This window comes from Ziziphus jujuba, chromosome 8 (genome assembly GCF_031755915.1).
Source record: "Ziziphus jujuba cultivar Dongzao chromosome 8, ASM3175591v1".
Classification (NCBI taxonomy): Eukaryota; Viridiplantae; Streptophyta; class Magnoliopsida; order Rosales; family Rhamnaceae; genus Ziziphus; species Ziziphus jujuba.
In genome coordinates, this window is record NC_083386.1 from 5,874,475 (window position 1) to 5,881,392 (window position 6,918).

A 6,918-nucleotide genomic window follows, 5' to 3' on the forward strand; every position below is an offset into this window, starting at 1 on the left:
TTATTGGATTTATTGTAGAATTATTTATGAATTTATTGGATTTAAGAAAATGCGAATTCTACAAATTTATGCCATGTGGAATTATTTTATGGTTTTGAGGATTTTGAAATTGGTGTGGTTTTAATGGTAAATTGGGCATGATTTGATTTTCAAATATTTCAAAGAAAATATTTGGTTATATTGGTGATTTCAATTTTTATAAAATATGCCCATAAAATATTATGGGATTTGATTATTTCGAGAAATTATTTATGCTTGGAAAAAATGTGGATATTTGAATTGATGGATTTGGGAGTTGGTGGATTTGAAAATCATGGAATTTATGGTATGGATTATAAGGAAATTGTGGAGAATTTCCCGGTTCAAGCGGATGGATTATGCCCGCTATGCTTATGAAAAATGTGAAATTTGTTTTATGATTTAAATTTATGGATTTTATAATTTTTTAGATGCACCGTGCACGTACTGGTGTTCTGATTATGTGATATGGTTAGTGTGCACACGGTTGTGATTAGCGCGCAGGTGGGTGTGAGTAGCGCGCGGTTGATATTATGAGGGTGTCCTGTGGATGCCATCGGAGAGGGCGGCCACCCCCCTTTGGCCGGGACACCAGGTTAGCAGCGGCGCTGTGGGACGCCACGCGACCGTATGCCGGTTTCTTTCTCTAACCTCCTGTCTGGCGGTACCTTGGGACGCTGGGTACTGTTGGCGCCACTGGTATATAGTGGGTGCATCAAATGATTTTCAGAACTGTGTTTTAAAAATAAAATGTTTGGAAACTGAATTGGAATTAAAGATATAATTGTTACCGCTTCTGGTATTTAATTGATGTCTTGGTTTCGGGGAATATGGATAAAGGGTTTTGTGAAATTGTTTTAAAAGGGGAACCTTTCCAACTGAGAGAATTGTAAGGGTTTTGAGAGAAAATATTATTTCCAAATAATTATTATTTATACTTATTACTGTGATATTATATGGTATAGTAGTAGGGTCGCTCACTGAGATGATTAGCATCTCACACTCTTAAATTCCGTTCCTCTAGGTACCAGGTTGTCGGTGTTCACTCGGAGCGGACTTGATCTTCATCGCTGTTTTACTTCGTGAAGTACCCTGTTCGTCTTTATTGCAGTTGTACTATTTCTTTCATTCTTGTTGTATTTATTATGCACTGGATTACTGTATTTATTTCGAAGTGTTGAAAATTGTGGAACCAATTTGTAGTATTGTAGGAGGAATAAGGGGATATTTTTGAAGTGTGTTTTCAGTGCAGGTAAATTTATGGTAAGTAAATCCCTTAGGGGAGGTGCTGCCGGATTTTCCGTTGGAAGGTTCGGTGGTATTTCCCTGGGATCAGGGCTTGTCTAGGGTTCCGGGGAGGAATTCTGGACGGGTCCTGACAATTAATACAATGACAGATAAGGAAGCAATACAAGATGAAGAGGAAAAAGGGAAGAAATGCTTCTTGGACTTTCGGCAATGAACTGAGACGTCGGGCTTGTCCCGGACGATCAACGTCTCCCAACCTGGACCTAGGGGAACGGAATTTAAAAATATGAGATGCTAATCATCTCAGTGAGTGACCTTATCTACTGTACAATAATAAAACAGCGATACTTATGACACATTTGATTAATTGGGAATAAATAAGTAAATAAATAATAATTAATTGAACATGATATTTTCTCTCAAAACCCTCATTATTCACTCCGCTGGAAAGGTTCCCCTTTTAAAACATTTTCCAAAACCCAATATTTTATGCCCCACAAATCACGGAATAATTAAACAATCCAAATGCCAATAAAATGTAATGAAATATAATAAAATAAATTTAGAATACTTGCATGAAGAAATATAACATAAAAGAAGAATTCAATATATAATTCATATAATTTGATTAAATAAATTAAGATAAATAGTATCAAAAATATAATTTAAATAATTATAAATAGATGATAAAACAAATTAAATACATTTAATTTAAATACGATTTTAAAACCTTTAGGGTTTGAAATTTCTATCTGAAAATTTATACTTGATGCACCACACCATATACCAGTGATGCCCTCCGATACCCAGCGTCCCGAACACCGACTGGAGGGGGGTTAAAGAGAGAAACTTGCATACGATAGCTTTGGCGTCCCGACAGCGCCGCTGTTGAAACCGTCATCCCTGCCACGGAGGGAGGGCGGCTGATGCACATTATATAAAACTTGCCTGCCCTCAGTCCAATGGCAACTCACGGGAAACATTATAACTTGTGTGCTCATCCACATATACAGTACAGAACACCAGTACTGTATGAGTGCGTCTAAAATAAATAACCAAATTTTATTATAAAAAGATACGCAAACTTTTCCAAAAACCACCGTGGGAATTTTACCATTTTTCAAATTCACCATCCCACATTTTTTTCTTTAATATCACCAGCATGAATACTTCGATAATATATATAATTTTCTCATATCACAAAATCCGTCAATACAATTATTTAATTTTCAAACCCGTCAACTTTCATTTCCATCAACTCAAATATACAATTTTCCAATGGCATAAATATTTTTGAAACATAATTCTTTAAAACAATATTTTTTTCCAATCCTCAAAATCCATTTAAATCAACAAATCCTTAAATCACATAAATTTCATATATAATTAATTCATATAATTGTGCACAATAATTGAATAATAACCATAGCAATAATTAAAATAAATCAAACCACAAATATTTTATAATGCACAAATATTTAATTCCATTCAATTTTGGCATCAAAATTTCAAATATAAATTTATTAAATATTCGACACATCAAACATAATTTTCAAACAACCAATTTACACAAAATATATATATCTTAACATCCTAAAATAATTTTGAAGGTGGGTCACTCACCTGGAGTACGCAATTAAGCTAAGATCCTCCATGAGATCAATTCCACGATGCACACGTGCTCCTAGAACAACAATTCACATACAGTCAAATAAATTAATATTTTATTCGGATAAATAATACCCGGTACCTAGGGGGTTAAACACAAACGTTAACCAAAATTGACGAGTAATATACTGAAACAAAGCTTATGGAACGAGGATCGCATTACTGGCCTCCATTGATCCCAATTCCGCCGGTGGTGGTCGGAATTTGCCCAGGAAGTACCAGCCGAACTTGAACTTGAAAGATTTCTCAAATGGTGGGGGTTTTGGGCAATCTAATCATGGAAATGGACTCAGAAGGGTCGAAAATGGTGGGATAGAGATATGAGTCGAGCTGGGTTGACCGGAAAACACAAGAAAAGAGGAGAGAGAAAATTTCCGGCCGTCGGGCTTCTCCGGCCCGATCTGGACGCGTCCGGCGACTGGTGGCCGTAAAATTTTGCAGCCGAGCTCGCCTCCGTCCCCCACTCCTCTATGGCCAGCGCGTGTAGCAAGGCCGGAATTAAAAAAAGGGCCAGAACCCGAGCGGAAGAAGGAAAGGAAAGGAAGAAGAAGAAGAAAGAAGAAGGGGCCCGTGGCCCTTTTTTTCCCACGTGGGGGAAAGGAGAAAAAAAGAAAAAGAAAGAAAATAAAATAAAATAATTAAATAATATTAAAAATAATATTATTATATAAAATAACAATAATAAAATAATATAGTATTAAGCATGGTTGACATGTGGCATCTCATCATGATGACACATGGTCACATTTATTAAGTCACACGTGGCACATCATTACACGTTTAAAAAATAATATTAAAATAATACGATATTTTAAAACTTTGCAAGTCCATAACTTTATAACCAGATATCCAATTTAAGCATGCTGCTAGTCTATGAACTCGTATCGATGAGTAGTCCACAACCATGCATGAGTCAAAGCTCAACTTTACATGAATAAAAAGTTAACTCGGGCACCCTTGGACAGTTTGGACCCCAATCTTGTTTTCCTCATAACTTTCAAACCGTAGCTCCGTTTTTAACGTGCTACTAGTCTACAAACTCGTGTCAATGCGTACTTTATAACAGCACCTCAGTCAACCTAGAATTCCATCCAAGTCAAAAAATCAACTTTTGACCCCTTGGGTCAACGGTTAAAGTCAAAGTCAACGGTCAACCTCGGTCAAAGTTGAAAAAATTCCGGTGTACTTCAGGCAGGGTATTACAATCTTCCCCCCTTACAAAAAATCATCCTCGAAATTTTATACGTCACTAAAATGCATAAGAATGTTGGTTGCGGATTTATGCCTCGAGCTTCCATGTCGCTTTCCTGACTAGGTTAAAATTCACCATAAGACTTTACTTGAGAAAAAGTCTTATTGACCAATACGCATTCTTCATGACTTAAAATCTGCACTGGTTGCTCCTTACATGACAGGTCTTCGATGTCCTTTCGTAGCAACAATACGTGAATTACGCTCTATACCCATGTCTGCTTTCCTAAAAATACTAACTTGCATACCACAAACCAATTCTTCCAATAACCCCATAGAAACTAAGATAATGAGAACTTAGCTCTCTCTGTCAACCAAAGCGTACGACTCTCTTCTACAAAGATAATTTCAAAAAACTCAATCTCGAACTTCGAATTCAAGATCTTTTTCATGCACGTCGGCTTAACTCATTGTTGATCCTAAGCGGTCTTCAAACTCTTCAAACTCTCTCAGATGACCTTCACCTTATTCATAGTCATCCGTAGGTGTTCGCATCCAATTCACGTTGGTCGTCGTATGGTGCTTCTCCTCACCAACTTCACTTCAACACGGTGGAGTTCAATGTTGTCTTTTACATAGAGCTTCGTATGAAGACATTTCGATGCTCGCTTTGTAGCTAATGTTACAACGAACCTTATTAACGACAATTGCTTATTCCCACTTCATTCAACATTCCATAATGGACGATCTCAGCATAACTTCCACAGTATAAATTCTGCACTTTGCTTGTCCATTGGCCTAAGGTGGAAGGCGATGCAGTAGTTAAGTCTCGCTCCAAGCGTATCTGTTAACCTTCGTCATAGTCTTGAAGTAAAGCTTGAATCTCAAATAGTCGTGATGGTGATTGATGCTCTGTGCAAACTCATAATACACTTTACGAACAGCTTGGCCGACTTGTCTCTGGGAGAATCACTCTCGTACCAGTAAAAAGTGTGCTAACATTTCTACTTCGCGCTTCCACTTGTCGGCAGGTTACGTACCTTGATTCCAATTTGGCAACTTCCTTTATCGTGCCATTCCACCAATAATACTTGGTGAGCATTCGATATATCTTTGTACCTTTGGGGTGTATCACATACATCGAATCACGTGCTCCCTTTAGGATCTCCTTTTTGAACTCAACAATCTCCTACTCTTGGATTTTCAATTGGCGATACTTAACCTTTAAATCACTCTTGAAAAGACCATAACATAAAACAAATAATAAATATATTTTTCAAATATACCACCAACATAAAATATACACAATTTATCAACCCAAATTAAATTTCCAAACTTCTTCAAAAATCAAAATATAATTTATGAAATTTACTAATTAAATCAATGAAATAATAAATAATAAGAAAATTATTTTAATTAGTGTAAAGTATCTTAACTTGCATAGGTAATTGTTAAAACTTCACATTGGAACAATAATAAAAACATGAATAAATGCATAAAATCATATCTTAAAATCCATAGCATAAAATGAAATATGCACGCTCGTAATGGAGGTACGTACGATACCTTCTAACATGATACGTGATCCATGATTCCAACTGTCTCGGTGGCCGTCCGATTCCCTGGACTCGTAAGCAACATGATTATGGGGCTAGCTCTACATGGACCACATTGGTTCGCCGCCTCCGTATGGTGCGGTATATGCAATATAATATCAAACAATATAACATATAAATACATGTACGAACATAAACAAAAAATACTTGAATAAAATACCTTTAATTTCAAATATCACTTTGAAAAGTATTTAATTTTTAATAATCGCTCGGAAAAATATCTTGACCTTAAGGTTGATCGACACACATCCATACTCGACAACAAGTATCGATTATGGGTGGTCACCTTGTTAAGTTGTTGGTAGCCGATACACACCCTCAGGCAATCATCCTTCTTCTCCATGAACGAAACGGATGTCATTCACGATGATAAGCTTGGTCTAGTGAAACCTTTATTCACCAAATCTTGCAGTTAAACCTTTAAGTCCTTTAACTTTAATGGAGTCGCATGGCATGGCGGTACTGAAATAGATCGATGTCTAAAGCCAATTCAATAATTATTCGATATCCTTTTTACGGTCGTAATCCAAGTAACTTGTTAGGAAAACGCTTTCGAATTGCTTCCCACTATGAGCAGTTCCAACGCTCGCCATCTATTCGGGCATCAACCACATGGGTCAAATACCTTTGACAACCATTCTCCGATAACTCCTTGGAGACGAGGATAGAAAGGAACCACGGTACAGGCCTCCTAACTCCTCCACAGAGCACCACTTCAGGTAAGCTGAATCACTTTAACTTTACTCCTTTATGCTAGCAGTCCATAAACATAAGATTCATAACTACTCAATCCATATCTAGGACCGCTTCGAATCCCAAAAATATTCATAGAATTGGATCTGCCCCCATTACTTGAGCTTCGATAGAGAAAAGATAATCCTCGACCATTGACTAGGCCATAGGAATTCCCCGTTAGGATAGGTGATTCTAATTGACACCCTCGAAGATTAGAGTTATTCAAACTCGGGCAACAAATTTGCTTCAAGATAAAAGGAAAAACGCTTTAAGATGATAAACCGAGAGGTTAGACGCGGATGGGACGCACAATAATGCACAGTCCCTTAGGAATATTAGAACCTAATGCTCTGATACCAACTGTCAGGACCCGTCCAAAATTCCCCACCGGAACCCTAGACAAGCCCTCATCCCAGGAAAACCCTACCGGACCCTCCAATGG